Source organism: Rattus norvegicus, chromosome 11 (assembly GCF_021556685.1).
Source record: "Rattus norvegicus strain SHRSP/BbbUtx chromosome 11, alternate assembly SHRSP_T2T, whole genome shotgun sequence".
Lineage (NCBI taxonomy): Eukaryota > Metazoa > Chordata > Mammalia > Rodentia > Muridae > Rattus > Rattus norvegicus.
Genome location: NC_141544.1, coordinates 28,392,896 through 28,417,646, shown reverse-complemented (window position 1 = coordinate 28,417,646; position 24,751 = coordinate 28,392,896). Strand labels below are relative to the sequence as shown.

Here is a 24,751-nt window from a genome sequence, read left to right as displayed (position 1 = left end):
CACATGTGTGTCTATGTGCGTATCTGGTCTGTGGCCCTCTTAGGAAGCCACCAGGATTCAGTCATCAAACCCTCACACTAACGACTGGATCTAATCCTAATCACTTCCCAGAGGACCCATTTCTACACAGCATAGTTAAATTAAGTTTTCATGGTCCCAGTATCTCACAAAAAGCTCCTATTTTAAGTACGTGACACCTTGGGGGACACTCAAAGCATGTTCAAACCACATCAAATGATGATAGCATTCTAAAACAAGTGGCTTTTTATCAGAGTTGTGATTTACTTTATTGCTTTTTCTATAACTCAGGCAGGAAGTGAACCAGTGTGTCAGTAATTTGTTTGCTTCCAAATGAAAACAAAATTGTAGTTTGTTTGCGCACTTTTCCATGTGTTTGTTTTCGTGCTCTACGAACTTCAAAGAAAGTGGTTATCAAAATGTTACAAAATATTCATGAATTCTATTGCTTTTTCTATTTAATGAAAGTGAAATATTTTTGATAATTATAAGAGAATAACATTCATCTAGATAGAATAACAGTATCAGTTTTTAAATTTTAAATTTAAATTTTATATACAATATAAATATCAAGAAGCCCCGTATTATTTTTTATCCCGGGGGAATAAGGCTAAGGTACTCCTTTAGAATAATCGTGTAGTAATCGTTAGTTGCTTGCCACGTAGTTAAAGATTTTTTTTAGATTTATTTGTTTATTTATTTATACGTGTATGAGTGTTTTGACTACATGTATGTGTATGTAGCCCATATGTGCTTGGTGCTCACAGACTTCAGAAAGGGACATCAGATTCCTTGGTACTGTAGTTTCAAATGGCAGTGAGTCACCACGGAGGTGCTGAGAACGGAACCTGAGTCATGTGCAAGGGCAAGAAGTGATCTGAACTGAAGAGCTGATTCTTCATCTTTTAGCTGTAGGTATTTTATATGAAGCCTATAACTAGCATCTCTTTAATTTATAATTAAATGGACAAACTCAACATTATTATTTTTAAGTCTTTTTCTTGAAATACTAAAAAAAAAGCCCTTGAAATGAATGCAAAATCGAAATGTAACTGATATTTATGCAAAGACCTACGGTATGCGAATTAGAGCATCACTCTAAGTTCCAGTGAAGCAGAGTGTGTGAAAATCCACAGGACTGTACAGCACAGCAGTGGCCTGGCCGTGGACTTCATGAGAGTTCATACTGTCACTGGGCATGCTGATCGGTGTCAGGAATTACCACCTGGTTAATTCATCTAGTGGTAATAATGATAATGACGTTAGGTGTACACCCCGTATGTACCGAGTGCTTTACATAAATTAACTCATTTAATTATGACAACAAACTCCTAATGGTCAGTACCATTATTATCTCCATTTCACAGGCAAAGACATTGTAGATGCTTTGTGGTACAGGGGACATGAGTGACAGATTCATATAAGGCAGTACTGTTAGATCATAACTAGCAGAAATCAATTATCAGTAATATAGTGTCCCTTCCATATATGTAATTATTGGACACATTCTGGAATCCTCTTCTAATCCAAGTAAGTCAGGACAGGACTAAAGAATAACTTGAACATTTTTTTTCCTGAGAAACAATGGGATAAATTATGCACACTGTTGACCGCAGCTCAGTAGTTTTCCAAATCCATTCTCTAATAAGCATTATTTTCCTTATAATTTCTCAGAGAAGTATTTCCTATCAGTATATCTTATATAAGTAGTGCAAGATCAATCGGAAACTTGCCCACTCTACCAACTGAGAAAGATAGCTCTCTGCCTCTTAAAATATCATTGTGGGTCAAATTAAACAGCAGTGGGGGTGCATTCTTCTGTCTTAAGAATCCGTAGGAAGCTTTAAGGCTTCTTCAACTTCTCTGCCATGTGCCCATTTTGAGTTCTATAATCCTTCATAGGAAATAATGCTTGAAATCAAGTAGCAAAGGCAGAATGACAGGTCTAACTATTTTCTGAGTTCCACGTGTAGCTTAGACCTGTGCCTGCACCTAGTATAAGCATGACATGTAAGTGGCTATTTCAGGGACCTTTCAGATGAAATTGCCATCATATGATTTGAGACAAGTAAGTACACCTTTGGGGGAAAATCACATTTTTATAGACTGATAGGTTACAGAAGTAGTTTCACACAAAATTTGGTGGTGTGTTTTGAGGAGTCCAATCACAGTTGTTAGGCTCTGTAAAATGGCGCTGTGGCTGTGAACCCGAGCTTGAGTCTCTACCGTTGACATGCTCTTTGACATCTCTGAAGCATTTTAGGTGCAATATACAAATGTGCACTATGGTCCCTGGGAACTGCTGTTCACCTTGTATGTCAGCAATGTTACTGTGAAATGACGGAGCAGGGCTTCAATTGAGTACAGGCTTATTAGCCTGGGAAGATATAGGTATAGTGGTTAATTTTTGGGGCATTGGACTGGCTGTTGCAGTATTTGGTCAGACATTTTACTTGGTGTTTTAGTGAGGGTCTTATTGCTGTGAACAGACACCATGACCAATGCAAGCTTTATAAAGGACAACATTTAATTGGGGCTGGTTTACAGGTTCAGAAGTTCAGTCCATTATCACCAAGGCGGGAGCATGGCAGCATCCAGGCAGGCATGGAGCAGGAGGAGTCGAGTTCTACTTCTTCACCCAAAGGAAGCAAGGAACAGACTGAGCATCCTCAGGCAGTTAGGAGGAGGGTCTCCAAGCCCACTCTCCACAGTAACATACTTCCTCCAACATGGCCACTCCCTGGGCCAAGCATATGCAAACCATCACACTTGTGTGTGTGTGTGTGTGTGTGTGTGTGTGTGTGTGTGTGTGTGTTTCTAAAGGAGTGCCTAATATTTGAATCAGTTGACTAAAGCCGATTGCCCACCCAGTGTAGTAGGCTCACCTCATTCTATTTAGACAGAGTCCTAAATAATACAGTGTTAAAGTCTCTAAAAAGAAGGAACTCCTCCTATTTCATGGCATTAAGCTGGGACACTGGTTTCTTCTGTCCTTTAGAGTTATAGCCTTTGTGTCTCTAGACTGAATCTATGGATATTCTGGGATCTGACATTCTAATTGTGAATTTTGGGGGCAAAACTATCATAATCTTAAATTTATTTTGCTGTACGCAAACGTATTAGTTCTTTTCTTCAGAAAATACTGAATGACGCAATAGGTACCTTCCAGGTACAGCTCCGTCTAATCAGCCTCTCTGTCATGTGCCAAATATTTACCAATTACTATCTTTCCAAATTGAAACTCTTACATTGAAGATGGTTAAAAGACCTCCACAATCAGGTACCATTTCAGAACACAGTCTTGCATTCCAGCCTGGTGACCTTGTCATAAAACTGGAGTAGTTTGGAATTCTCAAACCAGTGATTAAAACAGTTCTTTATGGTGAATGGTGCTGCCATGACACGCTAGATGTCAAATGCCAGAGCGGGGCATAGGAGCAGGCACAGCAAATGGCTCTAAAGAACTGTATCAGAGGTGAAGAAGCCATGCCCCCATTGTACTGTTGAGTGGATGTGAGGCAGACACTGCTCACCATTGTGCTTCTTGTGGGACACAGAATCTCTTAAGCTAGGCTAGCGGTTCAGTAAGATGAATGAAAGAGAAGGCTGGACACTTGCATCGCCTACCACTTCCTGCTATTCCTTGTGTGAAGAGAGCACTTGGATCTTCCTGGACAATTTCCTTGCAGACCAACTGTGTGTAAGACATCCTTTACAAACTTCCAATTAGGGTGTTGTTAGCATTAATTTCCTCGGGAGAGGAAGGGAGCAAAGCCTAAGGTATTACATTTAATATTTCCATGAAGAAAGGAGCAGTGAAACTTTAGCTTAGGGAAGCACTTCCTTAGCTGACCGTGTAAGGAGTCACTAGGCAAGAACTGGCTAAGGAGTCAGTGGGGATTAAAGGCAAGAAGAAGCAGAGTAGGCCCCTACCACATCAGTAATCAATTCAGGCTCCAATAAACATTACATTAAGAGTCCAGAAAGAGGCAGAAATCCTAACTGTGTAGCTACCATGACATTTGCTACAGGCAATGCTTACTGTTTTGGCAGAACACAGAGAGATCCAGAGAGAAAATTGAGGAAGGGGAACTGCAGGTTCAGAGCCATGAAGGAGGAGACTGGTTTTAGGAACAGAGCTGGAAGCTCCAGTTCATCATAGCCAAGATCACTCCCATTCTTTATTCCAGTGGACCATGGGCCACATCAAGCTGTGATCCACTCAGATCCTTGTATTTGTGTGGTCTTTAGTGCCATGCGGTGCAACTTGTGATTAATGTAACTCCTATTTAAGAAGGATCTGTGGGAAAAACTCCCTCAATAAGTGAACAGATTTTAGTTGCTTAGTTCTGGTTTTTGTTGGTTTGTTGGGACAGTTCTTCAAACATTTGAATATTTGAAATTACATAGCAAGATGTATATGGCTTTTTTTAAGGATATCTTTGAAAAATTGGAAGCCTAAGATATTTTAGAGGAAAGTCCTTTAGTATTTCACTGGGTGGCCATTTCTTTCAGGCAGTGTTTTCAAATGAAGCAGTTTTCTCTGTAACCAGGCAGGCAAAACGTTGGATGGATGGACCAAGATGGTCTCTGTAGTCCTTTAGAGTTCTAAGTGTCTTAGTCTATGTGGGGAACTTTTATCTAACTTAGTGAGAGCCTTGGTTATGTAGTCTGATTAAGCACCAAAATATTTAGGACTCTGCTTCTGTATTGATTATACATTATTCTTTTTTTTAGCATTGGTTGGCCTGGAATTCATTATGTAGACCAGGCTGGCCTGAAACTTGACAAAGATTGCTTCAGTCTCCAGTTCTTGGATTGCAATTGTGTACCACCATGTCTGGTCTTTGCATATTGTTTGAAGCATTAACAGTTTTCTATTTTTTAAAATTTCTCTTTTTTAAAATTTCATTGAGATGACTAATGAATAAAAAGAGCATCTGGTATATCAAGTGTGTACTGTGCTTGACTTTGTACATATACACACATTTGATGCACACATACATGCACACAGCCACACATACTCACACATGCATATGCCTAGCCTGCAAATGTATGACCTTCCCTTCTTTTGTAAGAAGTTTTATATACTATGGATCTTGGGATATATAAGGTGGCATGGCATAGTTGGAAACGCACACCATTTGGGGTGTTCTGATAGACTCTGATGTGTGATTGATAAGCATTTATTTCCATTTGTAATCTCTGTTTCTGCATATGGGCAGCACTGCCTACACGAGCAGGAAGAACAGGCTTAGGATACAGACCGTCAGCTTTCCTTTTATAAACTGTCCAGTCCCTTTTAACAGAGAAAAACATCAAAGTTTGATACCGTGAGTAGCTTTGAAGAGTGTCACTTAAGCAAACCATTGTTTATATAGGAGACCTAGGAAGCTCGACATTTCTCCTGAAAGAAAAGCAGGAACCAAACAAAATCTACCAACAAGCACTATTTATTAGCAGACATTTTCTATAGCATTTTCTCTTAGCAGTTACTGTAGGTTTTAAAGATCCCACCCCTGTTAGCTAAAAATAGATAAATGTTTTTAATGATCTAGATTTCTTTTTCTGATCTCTGTCACATGCATGAATATTTGTCTTGCCATATGCCATTTACCTGTTAATTAGTTTAGTCACTCAAGAAATGTTTCTTAGATTCTATTAAGTTTTAGGTATTACGATATTGTTGATGATGCAAAAATAAATTGTACACTATTTCTGGGCCAGAAGAGACCATGAGAGGGAAGAGGGACACTGTAAACTAAATTCCAACTATGTAAAGTTCGCTCATGAATGAAAAGGGACACAAGAGAGTCAATGGCGTGAGATATTGCAGACATGGAGTTGACAGTTGTGAAGCCTTAGGGGAGACACAGTGGCTTGGAGTGAATGTAAGTACAGTTATGCTTTAGAAGGGACTGCTGAAGAGAGGGTAAGAGTTCTTGTTTTTGACCATAGATGAGTTTAGAGAGTTCATTCTTAAGGTCTACCCAAACTATATAACCTTCCCTACCTTAAAGAGAAGGTGACCTCCTCAGAGACATATTTCTCCGTGGGTAAGTGGCGAGGTAGCTGGAAGGTGGAGGGTGAATCCTGAAGGAGCCAGAGGCTGAGAAACAAGGATCTAGTAAGTGTGGCAGGTCAAAGCTCTGTACAGAGGCAGCACGGCACAGGAAATGGAGAGGAACTCAGCCTGTCAGCAGGGATTTCGGAAAGCGTTTAGTGAGAGAATGAGAAGATGCAGTTTCTGACTGCAGAAAACACAAGAACAGGGGCAACAAGGTGCGTGCTGTGTTCCGGTGGTGGAAGAGCATAGAGGAGGGCTGGTAGGGTAGGGGAATGGCAACATATGCAGAGATTAGGTTCTTTGTCACACATACTTTGTTGAAGTTAATAGAAATAAAGATAAAAAGCTAACAGAGTCACAGACTTGAACACAGAAGAAGTTACTGGTGAAGAGAGTCAGGATGTCCCAAGCGGGTGAGAGAGAACCTTGATGGCACTGGGTGAGCAAAGGGAGGCTGCAATTTTGAAAGTCGGTTCATAGAACAGGACATAGCTCCCCATACTTTAAGGATGATGCAGCCTGCTGGAGATTAAGACATAACACACGACTTAGCATGCTTGAAGCATTTTACTTCGAAATCATCCATGAGCACGTTTGGACATATTTTTGATGTTTTTAAAAGTGTGATTTCTGTAAGCTAAATTCTTGTTCTCTGGGGAGAACAATGGAAATGTATTTTTCCTCGTTCTCCTAAACTGTTTGTCATTATTTATACATATGATATTGTGGTGTATGTGTGTGTGTGTGTGTGTGTGTGTGTGTGTGTGTGTGTGTGCGCGCGTGCGCGCGCTATTAAGGAACAAATTTAATCTTAAGTTGAAGAATGAAGTGAGGTGAAAGAATTTCTACACCTAAAGCCAAAGCCTTTGTGACTGTGGCTTGCTGTCATGTTCAGTCATTTCGAGATTGATCTCTTACCTTTCGTCTGGTTTACTTATATGAAGAGCTTCATGTAGCATGGGTTTGCTTCCCAGTGAAAGCTCTATCTTGACGTCACAGTGGTGCCGCTTAAGTGGCACTTGCTTTCTCCGTCACTTATAGTTCTCCTAGAAGAAGAAAGCCTAGTAATAACTGCAGTGAAATGTTGGGGAAATGAGTTGACTGTGATTTGAAAGCTGTCTCTGACTGAAAGAACAACTCTACTTTTGCTGCATAGCCTTCATGCAGACAGGCCCAGCCATTGTCAAAAGCACGTAACTAAAGAACTGTAGTTTCCAACCTCAACTAAGTCACAGAATCAGTTGTTACAGATGATCATTTGAAAGGAAACACAAGAATCTACTGCGTGAAATGTAACATTTGTGCTAAAATAATTAAACTGCGTTCAGTGACCTGACGCTGATTTTACTGACTTTTTTCCTTCTGGTGGTTTTACTTTTTAGAGCAAGGGGAAGAAGACACAAAAGTATGTGTTTGACTCACATGCCTAAGGACAGTCCCTAGGAAAATAATCCAGCCACAGCCATTGCTTTTCAGAGACTCCCTTCCTTTGAGTGGCTGCCCGAATAGCCTGCATCTTGTGTCACACAAGCTACAAGTCCACAAAAAGAAGAGAAACAAGCAGGAAGAGCAATAGTTTTTAGACTAAAACTTTAAATTGTGAAGCCAAACTGGAGAAGAAGGTTTCTGATGGTCTATGCAAAGGCTTTACCATTTTTTTTAAATACTAAATTCTCAGTGTTCTTTGCTATAAACCATTGCCTTTCGGGTTAAGAATTTGAGCTTTTATCCAGAAGTCATCTCAGAGGACCCATTTACCAAATCAGATCTCAGGGCCAAGATTCTTCCTGATCCCTTTGTCTCTGCCGCTACTTGCATGCAAATAAAAAAAAAGTCACAGTTCGTCTGCTCAAAATATTATTATAGACATGATGGAATAGAAACATAATTGGCACTAAAATATAAATTATTGTACAAATAGATGTAAACATTATTCTTGCTTAACCGAGGTATGAAGTAGAGTGAAAGGACAGTTTATCTCTGAGTGAAGCAAGGGCTGGCTCTTAGCCTAGACCACTTAATTCCTTGGGGATCCCAGCTGGTGACAGTCTCAGCCCCTTTCCGAAGCCTTGAGTTTAGAAATTCCTAGATCTGTAAAAATAATAACACTCTAAAATGATTCCTAGCAGTCTGAGCTGCATTTACATAATTGCGATGGATACGATTAATACAAACTACATTAATTGCTTGTTTCCCTGCTTTCCACTGATTGGCTGATCTGTGCGCTGCCTTGGTATGTTCAAGAAATGATCTGAATTATCTTTTCACTTCAATTAAAGAGCTAGTCACAGAAAATAGGCTGTGATACTACGTTGACAGCAAAAGTTTGTCAGCGAAGGGCAAACTCTGGGGCGTTCTAAGTGAACACTTAAAGAAAACTGTCAGAAATTATTTTCAGAGTTTTGCTTTAACTTGCTTTACTTTTTAACTTTCAAACTGAGCATATATACGGAAAAGATGAAATTATATTATAGAAAGAGTTCGTTCTGTTTCACTGTCTTCTCATTTCATTTGATTATGTGTAATAAATATTAAGAGCAAAGGGTTTTTTTTTTAAATATTTTTCTAGGCTCTTTTACTTAATATTGTCATAGAAATGAGTAGTTTTGTCCTTAGTATTATGATCTGGCAATGATTATCAGACAGTATGGTAATAGCTGCTGTGTTACAAGCACATCTACAGCACAACCTTCTGTTAGATGCTAAGAAATTTATTACGCAAAGAGTTCACACATTTATTGTAGTTTTCGTCCACAATAAATTTACACATTTCTAACCTGTTTTGTTTCTTCCTTTATGGTTTTCCGTTGGATTTTTTCAAGCAATATTTATCAACATTTATGTTGCTGCTGACACGAGAAATGGCTTATGATTGTTAACAGTAAAATGCTATTGAGATTTCAAAGGTGGTGGGCATTATGGTTTCCTATTTTCTTTACGATATGGTGTTTGTAATGTAGCGTTCCTAAACCAGAAAGTACTCCTTGGGGAAATAAGCTAAGTAGATAATCAAGTAATTTGTCACATAAAACAGACTAAGATAGTGCCATCTGGTTAAGCCATTAACAATATCTATGTAGTTCTAACTGCCCATTATAGTGGCCAGACAGAGCCTCTCCACTTTTATTCATGCTGATCTAATTGTACCGTCTAAGACTAGAGAGAGAGAGAGATTTGCTTCGTTTTTCTATTGGGTATGAGTGGAAGCCATCAATTCTTTTTCTCACTTCTACCTTAATGGGTTGAAATAAAGACTCACATGCCTGGCTTTCCAATTTCTTTTACAATTTTATTTTATTACTTGGATATTTTAAGGTCAGAAGATTTCCATTTTCAAAATACGTAACAGAAATAATAAAGCAATAAAATTTGGACTTAGATAATATGGACATTTTTCTTTAAAGTGTCAACGTGATTTACAAATTATTAAAAAGGCAGTAAAACTTGAACTTGTATAGCATACACTTTACCTTAAACTGTCAAATACATGATTTTACTTTATTAATGTCACTAATATTTTTCTTATCAATGTAGAAAGTGAAGTCCACTTATTTAACGAATCACAAGACTTGCGAATGCTAGAAACTCCTATGTTACATAATTTGTTTTCAGCCACCCAATGTCTGCATTCATTTTGTATATAACCAAAGGTCAAATCTATATTATTAGCCATAAAGTACAGGATACTCATGATACACCCCACAGACCTAAATAGATAAACAAGAAAGAATCCCAAGGGAGGATGCAGAGGGAGGGAGGGAATTAGATGGGAAAAAGGATAGGGAGGGACATGGAGGAGTCAGCATCAGGTGTGAGGAGAGACAGGAGAGATGGCCAGAGATGAATGAAAACATATAACTGCTGGGGGTAGGGAACCTCTAGGAAGACCCAGAGACCTGGGATGGAGACTCCCAGGAGTAAATATAGGTGACCTTAGCCAGATTACTAACAGCGGGGACATGAAACCTAAAGAGGCCACCTTCTGTAGCCAGGCAGGACTCCCAGTGGAGAGATAAAGACACCAACCCACCTACTGAACATTCTACCCTGCTTCTTCCTGTCTAAAAGAAATGCAGGGACAAAGGTGGAGCAGAGTCTGAAGGGAACACCCAACCTATAGCCAGACCTACTAAGACTCATCCCATGAGCAAGTACGAATCCCTGACACAATTAATGATACTTTATTATACTTTCAGACAGGAGCCTAGTATAACTGTCCTCCGAGAGGCTCTACACAACAGCTGACTGAAGATGTAGATGCCCACAGCCAAACACTGAATGGCAGTCACGGACACTTATGGAAGAATTGGGGGAAGGATTGAAGGCCCTGAAAGGGAAGGGAACTCCACAGGAAGACCAACAAAGTCAACTAACCTGAACCCTTGGGAGTTCTCAGGGACAGAGCCATCAACCAAAGAGCATACACAGGCTGGACCAAAGCCATCTAGCACATATGTATCAAATGTGGATCTCAATCTTCATGTGTGACCCCCAATAACTGGAGTTGGGACTGTCCCTAAGGCTGTAGCCTTACTGGAGAACCTGCTCCCTAACAGGGTTGCCTTGTCTGCCCTCAATGGGAGAGGATATGCCTAAGACTGCAGAGAATTGGTGTTCCAGGTTTGGGGGATCCCCAGGGGTCCCATCCTCTCAGAGGAGAACGGGAGGGGATAGGGGAGACTCTGTGAGGGGGACAGCATTTGGAATATAAATGAATAGTTAATTAATTTTAAAAAGTGAGTTTTTCCTAGTCACATCAGATTTCAAGCATCATTTTTATATCAGTTGTCTGGGCAGTTTGCATAGTTGGTAAAGTGCTTGGCACACATGGAGAGCCCAAGTTTGATCCCCAGGCACCCAAGCTGGGTGTGGTGGATATTTGTGATGCCAGCAATGGGGAGTAGAGAGAGTGAGATCCCTGGGACTCAGTGTCCAGCTAGCCTTGGCCAGTGACTCTTTCAAAAAAACAACGTGACAGAGACTACACAATAATAACCTAGGTTGACTTCTGGCCTCCACCGGCCAACATACACACACACACACACACACACACACACACACACACACACACACACACACACATATACACACACACACACACACACACGCACACTCACATCACCCCATACCATGCTCCACAAAAGTTGTCCAGAGATTTCTTTCAAGGGCTATCTATATGAGCTGATAGCACCAATTTTCTACTTAGTTAAAATGATTCTAAATATAGGTTGTATGTTGAACACCTCTTCAAAACAGTATTACAAAATTCCTGCAAAACTTGAAACAGTGCTTTTCTCAGACAGGTACTCAACATCTTTGCAGATTTCCATTTGAAAAATAGTATGTTCCGCATGTCTAAAATATTTTTTATGAAATGTATATTCCATGAGAAAAAATAGCTCTGTCCATTTCCTTAAGAGAAAAATATTGAATACTATGATAGGAAAAGTATATTTTCCTTTGTCAGTAATTTGTTTCAACGTATTTATTTCCAGGTAAACGTTTTGAAATAGAATATAATCAGAAATAAGGAAACAGTTGAGAACCACTCACTAAAAGGACACCAAGTAAAAAGCTTACAAGAATAGTTTGATCCCCAGAGGATTGAAGCTTTGGATGTAGCAGAAGTGTTACTGAAGGAAACTGGATTTTCCCAAGGAATACTCTCTAATCACAGCATGTTTGATATCTTAATATGCTAAGCCCTAATATGGAAGCTCTCAACCTGGGGGTCTCGCTCCCCATGGGTGTGTGTGTGTGTGTCAAATGACCTCTTCACAGGCTTGCCGAAGACTATCAGAAACATCAGACATGTTGCAATTCTAACAGTAGCAAAATTACAGTTATGAACTAGCAACAAGAATAATGTATGATTGAAGGTCACCACAAACTGAAAAACAGTCCTAAAGAGTTGCAGCGTTTGAGAACCACTGCTCTAATATGCAGCATTAAGTGTATATAAATAGTAACCAGAAGTGTTAAAAAAGAATTGACTTCCTAACACCTGCTACCAATGATCTTTTCCCTTAGGGAGCAAAAGAAAAGGCTTCCTTAAAGGGCTATCACTGCATTGCTGTAGCCTTGGGCAGTGCATCCTGGGAATCCTCACAAAGCAGAACTACTCAGGCAAAGTGCTTGAAATCTTGGGGCACAGCAAAAAAAATGCTTTGTTTGTTTTGTTTTTTTACTCCCCCCAATATATTTGTTCCCAGGACACTCCCCCTTACCCATTTTACAGTCCTTGATGGGAAGCTTAAAGCATTGTAACCCAGGTCTTCGAGTCCACATTGGGTGATTGAGTGGGTAACCTCTCGGAAGGCTTCTCTCCGTTATTGACAATTGCTTTCTACAGCAAAGGCCAGTCCTATCAGCTGATTATAAAAATTTTGCTGCCTTGTTTTGTGAGATAGGCAACAGTAAAATAGGTAATGCAGCTATAAAATTACTCGCGAATATGTTCTCTGCTAATTTGCATACAAACGCTGCTAGCCCTATCTTCTCAAATTATCAGTGTAGTGGCTTATGCGTAGTCCTGTGTAGACTGAGGTGACCTTTGATTGGCACTGATTTCAGACAACTGCCACCCCTATCTTCTAAAATTAGCTCTTAAAATTATTGTAATGCTATCTTGGAATACTGTAAAAAATATTAACTTTCTGTTGAAGATCCATTTTCACTCTGAGGACTCATTAGATTTGGGGTTGGGGTGGCTAGCTTACATTTCTGTTGTGAGAAGATACTCGAAAAAACAAGTTGGGGGGTGGGGAGGGAGGGGAATGACTGGAATGTAAATAAATGAAATAATTAAAGTCTAAAAAAAAAAAGCATGCAGGAAGGGTTTGTTTGGTTCAAGGTTTGGAGGTCCATGGTGGAGAAGGAATGATGGCAGTCCGGGAAGGTGAGCCATTTGCTCACATCATATTCACAGTCAGGGGTCAGAAAAAGATGAACACTGGTGTTGCTCTTTTTCCTTTTCCCTTTTATTCACTTAGAGATCTCTGCCTGAGACACACAGGACCACCCTCATTCAGGTAGAATTTCCCTCCTCAACCAAACATCTCCAGAAATGTCTTGGCTTTACTTTTTAGGTTTATATTTTAATTGCAACATTTCTCCCTTAACTTTCCCCCAGACCTTCCCATATACCATTCGCCTCTCCTCTTCAGTCTTTTTCACTAACTGCCATTCCATGCGTATTTATATGTAGTCCTAAATTGAATCCGTTTCTGTACATATGTATGTGTACAACACGTTTTCAAGGCTCAACATTTGTCACTGGACAATCAATTGGGGTGCCCTTTCTGGGGGAAGAGCACCTTTCTCACTCCCATCTTTCCACAGTTACCTAAAGTTCTCTGTGTAGGGCTAAGGCCTTGTGATCCTTCACCTGTCTAGTTTCACATATGCAGTGACGTCATCTTTTTTTTCAGCTCCCATTTGCTCAGTCGTGTTGGTGAGACTTCATGGGTGTAGGTTCTGATTTTACTAGGGGACAGGATCTCACAGAAAACAACTAATCATTCCTGCTACCCTGCCACGATGTTGGCTGAGCCTTAGATGTAGGAATGTTTTGTAGTTGTATTCACGGAGGCGGGTTGATGTAACTTGCATTTTGTTGTGGTCTCCATGTGTTTCAGAAAGGAGTTTCTTTAAGACATTTCCAGAGTTATGACATCTAGGTTGGTCTAAATCCTGAGGAGCTGACCATGAAGATTAATTATCAAATTTTGCTTGTTTGAAAACAATGCATTATTGGAGTAAGTCTCATCCTGTGAGGGAGACCGGAAAGCACAGAAATATATACTAACTTACTTGGCTGTGCTTTAAGAAAATGCACTAGGTACAAGAAAAGTCATCAGTCACAGTAATAAAAACCATGAATTCCCAGCAGCTCACTGCTGTGGTCAGGGATGTACGTCTTAGCAAGGACACTTTTGAAGTAGGTGCTCTTCTGCTCCCTGATCACTAGCTGAAAGAAAGGAAATAGGAAAGGTTAAGCGACTCTCCGGTAATGCAGCTGGACGGCAAGAAGCTAGACTTTGTCCCTTCCCTCTGTGTAGCTTCAAAATCAGTCCTCATCCCTGCCTTTCTCAGCAGTCATCCATGGTATTCCATCCCAGGCTGTCTTTTCTCCAGGATTTTTATTGGATTACTTGGTCTAACTTTGTTACTCTCTCTCTTTTTTTTTCAGGAATAGCATGGACAAGTATTCATGTGGGCTTTTGTATTTTAATCTTTATTGAGTCAATAAAAACAATTTTGTAAAGAGTAATAACAAGTTGCGCGACTACCAAATCCCCATGTGAATCGAAGTCCTGAGAAATGGTTCCAAGGCTTCATCTGTCTCCGGCCACACTGAATCATCAGGCCTGGAATCTAAATAAGGCTGATCTTATAGTCCTCTCATTCTCAGATCTTTAAAAATAGCTGTCGGAGGACATGACCCGCTGTTCTTATGGATTCTACTGAATGATGAGCACAGCTGTTTAGATTGATCATTCTATTTGCTTTCTCCTTTAATATTGCTTATTGGTAAATCAGTGAGCAGTATTTTCTCTTCTGGTACTGCTCGAAATAAAGGAACTTTATATTAGCTAAATACAGTTTTGTACCTAAGTCTACTATCTATTACAAACAAAACCTATAGCATTTGAGATATTGCCAGTGTATTTTAATTAGAATTATTTTGTAAGTCAATACATACTACATTATTATTGTTATTGCTTTAACATAATTTTCAATATTGAGTTAAGGGAGCATATCTGAGTTTAGAATTTATCAAATGGCCAAAGGGGGGAAAATAGCCTTTTGATTGTTAGATCAAATGCAGTTGAACTTTGACCTGTGTGTGCTGGCCTTGCCCACACCCCAGTGACTAAATTGAACTATTTTCGTTGATTTAGGTGGGGTTTTTGTCAGCCTTAAAGATCAATTTTTGCCTTATTGCTCTGATTGTCCAGTAGTTATTTGATTTTGTCATTGAAGAATAAAGGACAATTCATTTGCTAGTCAAGCAATGTTTTCAGGTACAAATATAAAATGAATAATGGATTACTTGGAAGATCAATCCACTGATTGGAGGACTATAACTTCTTGGTATTTCACTTTGTTAGGCTGACTGTTATATTTATTTCATGATGATTAATTAATGAATTTTGGTGTTTGGTGATGTTCTAAAATGTCGGCCATGTCAGTCAAACAACCTCATAACGTTGGCGTTATAATGTGGCACAGAAAAGAAAGTGTAATTTTACATGCAAATTTAAGTAATGGCCTTCTGTGGTATGAAGGAAGGGATAACAGTGTTTGACAAAGGGGGTTAAGACAAGGTCAACATTTCTTCTGGTTACTCAGTAGTGATGCATCAAGCAGTTAGAAAACGAGGGAAATGGCTGTTAGTTGGCTGTACTTTAGAGAAGGAAGGCGTTCTCAGAGGAGCCTGAAACATGCAGAAGTGCGAATGTGGAATATTAGCACTGTAAGCCAAGGAAAATCTGGACTCAGCAGTGGACTTAAGCAAACCAGAGATCGCAATATCCTGTCTAAATTCTCTGAAATAAAGGGATCCATAAATGAGAGTGCTGTGAGCATCTTGGCTAGAAAGAAGGTAAAGATTGTATTAAATTCATTTAAAAGGTTACTCTGTCCTAAATTCATTACTAAGCTCTTTTTTTTTATTTGCCAGAGTGTTTTGATAACCTGTGGTTGAAGGACCTGGAAAGCTCATTGACATTTCATTTATACTTGGTGATTGGCAGATCGTTCCTCAGAACATTATCTAAATACTGCTGAGAGATGTAACCTGACTAGTAAATTAATGTTTTCTGGTGATTTCAATGTTAACATAACATTTTGAGGCACTGCTCATCAGGGGTGCGATACTGCGTTTCTCAAGAAGCATGAGACAAAGGCACTTAATGAGTTTTGGCTGCGCTGCACATATTGTGTACAAGTCTGTTCAAACTGTTACAGGCTTCCTGCCAAGACATGGAGGAGAAATTGCCTAAAAGATTAGTAGAGGAATGGCCTTATTCCCTGCTGTGTACCCCTGTGAATAGTGTGTCAACAGTTACAGGAAATTTGGTATATAGATAGCAAGCAGTGTTGGGTCTAAAGAAGGCTAGTCCCCTTAAGATAACTTAGAAGAAATACAGGCCCCCCCTTGCCTTATGATGCACTTATATTGAGGTAACACTGTAAACTGAAAAATAATTATTGTCTAAAAATGTAGACAAGATATCCCTATTGTATAGGAGTGGCACTTGTATCTTGGGAGTAATCAACAGCTGTCTAATTGGACTTAGAGCCCACTCATTGGGAATTAATTCATGCCGGGTTCTGCCAACCTGGCCAGCTACTCATGCTGGAGAGATCACAGCTGCGAGGAAGATCTACTACTGCCATTTCCCTAAACGATTGCAACTTCTAATTGTACTCTAAGTGCTGTTCTTTACCCATAGATAAATGATGCTTTCTCCTTTGTCCAAGAAGCTTCTGCTGTGACAGACAGCAACTGTGACAGAGAACCAGGGTGGCTGAAATGCAGAAAGTACGGGTCTGTTGTGTGTCTAATGCCAAATAATATAATCAAGGCACTGAAGACTGAGGGAGAAGATGCTGTAGGAGAGGGGAAAGAGGTCATAAGAACTGAGGTGCCTGGTGCTAGATAGCATATCCTAGAAAACACGCACCCACGAATTTCTACAACATGTTTGACTGAATAAGACTGGTTTGGGCATAATGGTAATATCAGTTGATGTGCTGATGTGAATGGAAGAAATTCCACCAAGTGGAGCCTTTGATGCCAAGCTATGGTCAACTGATGCGTGCTGAGGAGAGCATCAATTCCCTTCCGGGATGAATTGTCACAAAGGCTGTCAAATTTCAAGGGGTCAGCCACAGACACATGTATATATGAACAAAAGTGAATGGACTCAGAAGGTTATATATACAAATGTATGCATGTAACATGTACGTATCTGTATACAACATTGTATTATATATTTATATGTATATGGTAGTAATAATTTAAAAAGAAGTCATCAGTTTGGGAGGAAGAATATGGAAATAAGGTGACAAGAGGTGGGGGTGACATAGATGTAGTACTTGTGCATAAAGTTCTCCAAAAGTAAAAATATATTGTATGAAGTTTTCAAGGAATTAGTACAAATATTATACTAAAAGAACACTTTTAGGGCTTGGAGAGACAGATTCGTTGTGAAAATTCTTGAAGAACTCAATATAGATCTCCAGAATGCAAAAGCTAGAGAAGGCTTTTGTTCGAGTCTGTAACCTCAGCTCTGGGGATCCTGACAGCAAGGCTATTCAAGTTGGTGAGCTCTGGGTTCAAGCAGAGAGCCCTTCTTAAAAAGTAAGTCAAAGAGGAATTGAGGAAGATACCTAGCATTAGCCATGAGACTTACATGTATACAACATTTCTATGCACATTCATAAGCATTTGTACTTTCCACATGTAAACATTATAAGAACATGAACATAAACACTCACACATATGCATACATGCATACACATACACATACATACACACATACATGCATACACATACATACACACATACACGCATACACATACACACACACACACACACACACACACACACACACACCACTAAATTAAATGTAAGAAAATTGCTGGGCACCATAGCTTATTCCAGGCTATCTTAAATGTGTCCAGGACACTTACATTGCCTAGCCTAACCCCTGGGAAAAATCACCTGACAGAGACCCCACCTTATAATAAAACATTGAATGTGTCATGGGGCACATTGAAGATTTGTCTTTACAAAAGCACTGGCTACCCTGTGCACTGCTACTTTAAGTTTAGGAACGGAATGGCTAATTGGAAGTTGTGACTATGGCCACACTAGCTGGCTCACAGGAGATATCATGCCATGTATTCCTAGTCTAGGGAAAATTCAAAATTCAAAAAATAAATATCTGTTGAGTATTATCCCACCACTGTAAAAGTAAAAGTATAAAAAGAAAGATAGATGAAAGAAAGAAAGAAAGAAAGAAAGAAAGAAAGGAAGAAAGAGAGGGGGAAGAAAGAAGGAAGGAAGGAAGGGAGGGAGGGAGGGAGGAAGGAAGGAAGGAAGGAAGAAGTGTTAGTCCAGCGTTGTAAAGTCAAGGACTGTCTGTAATGACTTTATCGCAGTAGTTCTTCATAGTAAGGTATGACTTCAGAGGTAGCAGCTGCACCTAATCCATCCTTGGTGTTCTTTCACACTCTGCATAAATATTTCCTGAGATAAGTTCATTTGAAATACTTCATGAAACTGGGAAAGGCTAGGTTCATTGCAATTTTAATATTGCATTTTTGTATGTATAGCAAAAGTTAAATTATTCAGATCTCCATTAAATTTTAAAAATAAATAACAATTAAATTTCATGCCCATTAATCATCTGCAAATGAAAGCTAGCAAAGGCTGCTAGAATACGTGGCTGCCTACTTGGTGGACATGGATGAACAAAACATTATGTCCATGCTGCAGAATCACTACAGGGTGAAAAGTAGAGTCCTCTGTAAAAATGTAAACACAGAGGAGATGATTTTCTTTAAAGTTTTTGTAAATTCTTTCCCACATTTCTTTTCTAGTTACAGACATTTTATATTGTTTTTAAGATAAAAATATTCCTACTTTATCCACGATATAAGTCTGCTTAGCCTTTTGTGTTATAGCCCTACAAAATATTAGCTGACATTTATTAAATGGTTGCTATATGTCAGGAACTATATAATGTACCTTATTTCTAGATACACACACATATGATTTTATACACACACACACACACACACACACACACACACACACACACACAGAGTCATATAAAAGTCTCAAAGTTACTATGACAGAGTTACCATTGTTGACAGTAGTTGAAACATGGAAAAAGGACGGTCCTGAGAAAGCTGGGGACTCTTCCAGAGTTTTACAGATTCAACCCTCACTGTCTGTTTACAGGCTTGCGTGTCTTCTGGTTTTTCATATTACACGTGGTGGGTAAATGAACTACAGTGTGTGTAAGAGTGCATGTTTTCTACTTCAGAAGACCCAGCACCCTGACTGAGCTTGGTGGCAGGGTTTTGCATCTGGAGCTGTGCTTTAACTATCTGGACATGGTGACTCTGTAGCATGAAGTAGAGTCTCTCTGTCATGTTGGTGTAAGCCCTGTTTGTCCCTGGATGTCATCCCCAAATAAAATGTAGAAGAAAGAGACCCAGAAAAGAGCAGTTCGTCTTTCTCCCCATTCTACTCCCCTTGTCTCTCATTTCATCTACTTTTTACCAGTCACCTCACTGGGTGGATTTGTTGGTGTTGTTATGAAATGCTCGTCTTACGTTCATTTTATGCAGATGGTTATTTTTAACATTTACATTTCAATTCTCATTCAGAGGAAAATGTTGGAGTTCAGCTTAGCTTTTTGCTGAACGATCATAAAGTCCTTAGCAAGTGAATTTAGACAGCTGAGGATTTACTACCAATTTCAGTCTCTTATCCCCCCACCTCGATTGGTGTGTGTTAATTGAATATTGTTGATGCTGATTCAGTGTTTGAGAACACAGAGCTTGCTGTCATAGGGCTTTTCCTTTGACCTTCAAAAATATAGCAGTCGTTCTGATGAACACTTGCAAACTATTTTAGATTTCTTTCAATCCTCTTAGCCTGTGTAGATTATCAGATTCACAAGGATTACCCATCAAGAACCAAATGGCAGATGTCAGGGACTCTATCTCTCCTAGCATGCCCCAGACCATCAATTTTTTTTTTTACATTATTGTTTTCAAGAATTGAAGGTGCCGAGGAATGGAGAAGAATGTTGATTTTGATGAAAAAAGGAGCAAGGTTATAAGTCACTGTCTCAAACTACCTAGGAAGAATTTCTTTATTATATTTAAAGATATAGCAGTAGATCTAGGGAAATGGCTAATATATAGAAGTGCTTACTACTGAAGTATAAAGACGCAAGCTCAAGTCTCTAACACCCATTTAAAGAGCTGAGTAGCCACTTGTGCCTATGATCTTAACACTGTGGGAGGAAGGTAGAAACAGAAGGACCACTGAGCCCTCTGGCTACCAGCCCATCTATAGATTCCTGTCTCAAGGGAAGAAGAGAGAAAGTGAGAGATCAATATACAGTATCTTTCTCATGGTTACACAAACATTAGCATGCATATATTTGTGTATATACCACACATTTGCATTCACATAGAAAAGGGGGTGGTATAGTGGTAAAGAATGAGTAGTTTCATCAAAATCCATATTTCAGTGAGCAAAGCAGCATGGTATAAGTTATAGGTTCAAGCCATTTAGCGTGGCTCCTCCACAATGTATTTGTGATTGAAAGGAAACTGAGAACAAACTTAGTATACCCATCTAATGTCTATAATTGACTAAGAGACTACACAAAAGACAGTTATGGGCAGACACTGGGTTTGAATGAACTTACATGATGCCTTCCATCGAATATTTCCCAGCATTGGGCTTTGTAAATTTTTCATTTAATGTCCTCAGAAGGTTGGTCCATTCTATAGGAAACCAATGTGATCGGTTGGACCTAACACAGTAATGCTGGTGCATAATCTTGGATGCTAGCTGAGGAGAAATTGCAACAGAATGGGGGAAAATTGCTTTACCTCAGCCTACACATATCTGGAGAACATGCCTAGCAATATTGTTTCCTGACAAAGAATAATGAAGTTGGGCCTGGCCTTAGCTCTCATCATAGCCAGACTACAAGGAAGAAATTGGATGGTTGATTTCTCTAAGGTGAGCTCATGAGCTGATGTGACTTGCAGCTCTCTCACTATTGTCTTTCCTCTCAAACACAAATACTGGTGTGCTTGTATGTGCATGTGCACACATCCCGTACATACAAGTGTGAGCAACATAGAAGAGGGCAGAAGAGTAGGGAAGGCAGCAAAAAGAAAACAGGTAATTGGTTCCTAATAGTGTGTGTGTGTGTGTGTGTGTGTGTGTGTGCGTGTGTGTGTGTGCGTGTGTGTGTGTGTGTGCGTGTGTGTGTATGTGTGTGTGTGTGTGTGCTTGTGTCTGCATGCATATGCAGCATAAAAGTTGTGTTGTGTTTGTGTGAATTACAATCCATTTTGAGATCTTCTGAAGCTATCATTGCCTCTCCTAGTCAGTTTTTCAGGAATCATGTTAGACTCTAGAAGGGGCGACAGCCTATACCATTTATAAAAGTGTTTTGGTGATTGTACATCCCTTAAAGGTCACCCCCACAAACTCTGCACAATGACCCTTTAGCATTCAGGCATCCAGTGAGGATCCCAGCATTTCCTCTGCTAACTACAAAGAAAAATGATTCTCACAAATCAATGGTGAGCTCACCTTAGGTCTTCGTTGTATGTTTAGGAAGTTTGGGACAAGTGGAACTGGGATTTTAAGTATATTCCCTGTAAAACTATTGTAAAATAATACTAAGACTTAGAGAAAGTTCCAGAAGCTCTAAAATAATCCAAACCAACCAAACAAATGAACAAAACCCAAACCCAAACCAACCAGACAAACACAAGTCTAGACCATGTACGCGATGCCTAGGAAGGTAGACTTAAGGACTTACCCAAGAGATTTATTGGCACAATTAGACACATGAAAATAAATAAAAACATCAAAATAATATATGTTTGGATGGAGATTGAATTAACCAGTGTGATATCAATCACTTATAAAAATTAAAAAACGTTCAACTATGTTATATCATTCATCGTCATTCCTGAGAGATGAATGCCTCATGTCCACAATTTGTCTTGGTAAGTTTGGAACCCTATGTTTAGTTTCCAAACTCCCATGCCCTTGCAGCCCCTTTAACCCTTAGCACTCTAGAACGGTGGCTCTCAACTTGCCTAATGCTGTTCCTCCTGTTATGACCCTTTATTTAATACAGTTCCTTGTGCCATAATGACTCCAACCATAAAATTATTTTTGTTGCTACTTTCTAACTGTAATTGTGTTACTGTTAGGAACTGTAATGTAAATATCTGTGTTTTCTGATGGTCACAGCTAACCCCTGTGGAAGAGTCGTTCCATCCCGAAAGGGGTTGTAACCCACAGATTGAGAATTGCTGCTCTAGAACGACTTGCTGTTCTAGTTAGAGACACTCTATTCATGACCATAACCTTATGATTTGTATGATCTACACATGAATTTAATTTTGTTCCATGTTATCTGCTTCTTACTCTGTAAGGAAAGTAATAAGTAGTAAATTGGATTTGCAGTATGCATGCTTGCTTTCCAAGGAAGGAGATAAAATGCTATTGGAAGCAGTTGCATTTAATGCTTAAAGTGGTCACTCCTAAATTGGATGCTTGGCTGGTGGTCAGATATTCTAGGAAAGCATTTTAATTGATTACAGTGTCTGACTTCAAAATGCCCTTGCATGTGCTTGGGGAATCCATTTTTTGGACATATATATCTTTCTTAAAGAAAATTCTTTCTGAGGGAACAGAACTAGAAAAAGGTGTGAGGTCATATTCTCATCTAATTAAAGATTAAACATTTCTTTTACTAACATAAATATTTTGTACCACTCACTTCCCTTTAAGCTTTTTTAACAGTACCTAAATACATACTTCAATATGTTCTGTTTTCACTTTATGAAATATAAAACATAATTTAGGGCTGGAGATAGGACTTGGTAGCAGACAGTCTGTTTAGGGCATGCGAGGTCCTGGCTTCGATCCATAGTGACACAATGAACTTCTCTACTGTTTAACTTGATCATTGATCCATAAGGTATTTCAAAATACAGTGCCGGGTCTACATATATCATTTCTAATGTGCTGCTGCTCAACTCCATAGTACTAAAAGACCTTCTGTGTTTGGGTCCTTCTTATGTGGTTGAAACCTCTCTTTTTGGTCTTCTTTTGGTTAGATAAAAAACAGCTTATAGATACAAATTATATGGAATGTGATACATCTATATTTAATTTTATTATATAATATTTAATTTTATTGTATGATTACATAAATCTTTATATACTATATAAGCCATATGTTATATATTATATTATATATCTCATAAATATATTACATAAAATATGTATTATGTGAAACCATCATAGCTTTACATGGGATTAACAATGCCCATTTCCTTAACCATTTTGATAACATCAGAATGAAGCAAGAGTCCACTTTCTTGTAGCATCTGGTAGGTGCATGATATAACTCCTGTTCAATAAACATCACACCAAAGCTGATTTCTTCTTCACCGTGGACTTCCGTTTCACACTTTCCCATTTCTCCCTCTGTTCATATGTGGAAGCCAAGATGGTGAACTGGAAAAGTCTTGCAGTGTGGCTCAGTCCTAGCACATACATTTAATCCAAAGAGCTTTCTATAAACAGGATTAAGTAAAGTCAACTATATATAGGTCAAGAAAGCAACCAGTTGGCAGAGCGTAAATATTAGGGAAGTAGGAAGGAGGGAGACTGAGTTCAAGCGTATTTCGGACAGCATGGAGAAGGAGGAGGAGCTTTTTCCTTCTGGTGTGTCAGTATAAGAAGATCAGCTGGATGCTTTCTCTGCCTCCCTGAGCTAGCAGGATTTCCACCACAATACCTAACTTCTGAGTCTTCTTTGGTAAAATCAAATGGATGGGATTTTATTTTATTAAATAACACCCCTCCTCTCTATAGCTCCCAGCTTCTGGTAACTATGGTTCTCCTCTCAAGTTCTGTGAAAGTTCTTAGCAGAAGCTTTTGTGAGAATACGTGATTCTTGTGTTTCTGTGTATGGTTCGTTCACTTCTGTTGCTATCACTACATGACTAAATTTCAATTTTAATGGCCAAATAACATTCTATTATGCATACCCATCACATTTCATTATATATTAGTCAGTTAATGAACACTTATTGACTATTTTTTGGAGTATCGCAATAAACTTTCACATCTAAATAGTCTTTTGCATTTACAATTTGTAATGCATTTTCTCTAAGTACAGACTTAGTAGGATCGCTGAACTACATGGTAGTTATATTTTTAATTTAGGCTCCTTTCACATGGTTATATTAATTGCCATCCCTATCAACAATGTACAGGATTTCCTTTTCTGTACTTGCAAATGTAAACCTCTTAAATTCTTACAGGTTTCCTTATTTAAAGAAGGGATTAACTTGACATATATTAATTTGATATATATCTCCTTGAATATTAGTGATATTTAATATTTTTTCATATACATTTTGACCAGTTGGATGTCTTTTGAGACATGCCTACTCATGTTTTCTGGTTCTTAGCATACCCAGATTGCCCCCTTTTTAGGGTCTTCAGTGATGTCTGCTTCATATGATACTTTGGAGATTATAGTACTTTTCACATTTCTTCAGCCTGCTTGTCAGACCCATAAGGAACATTTTGAAGGCAGGAATGTGAAAATTCATGCCAGTGAACTTTGCATTCACTGCGGGGTGCCTTAGAGGAATATTTTCCTAAAGGGAATATCTATGGTCTTCCACAGGGTGATAACGACATAGACTTTGGCTATGAAGGCCATAAAAATGCTAAAGTTATCATGCAAGGGGTTGACTTGTGGGGCCTCATAGTTGGTGGCACAGGAGACTGTGCTGACAACATTGACCGAAGTGTGATATTTGTTGATGGTTTATACCCATCACAAACCTAGGTGG

The 24,751-nt window shown here is 39.0% G+C and overlaps 1 long non-coding RNA gene across 1 annotated transcript in view; it reads left to right on the top strand.

Annotated features, from left to right (window-relative positions):
* LOC120095592 (uncharacterized) overlaps positions 1-8,986 on the top strand; it is a 31,560-nt gene extending 22,574 nt beyond the window's left edge. Inside the window, exon 7 of the long non-coding RNA XR_015632932.1 lies at positions 7,468-8,986. This is a non-coding gene — a long non-coding RNA (uncharacterized LOC120095592). The remainder of the gene's footprint in view (positions 1-7,467) is intronic.
* Positions 8,987-24,751: the final 15,765 nt, after the last annotated feature.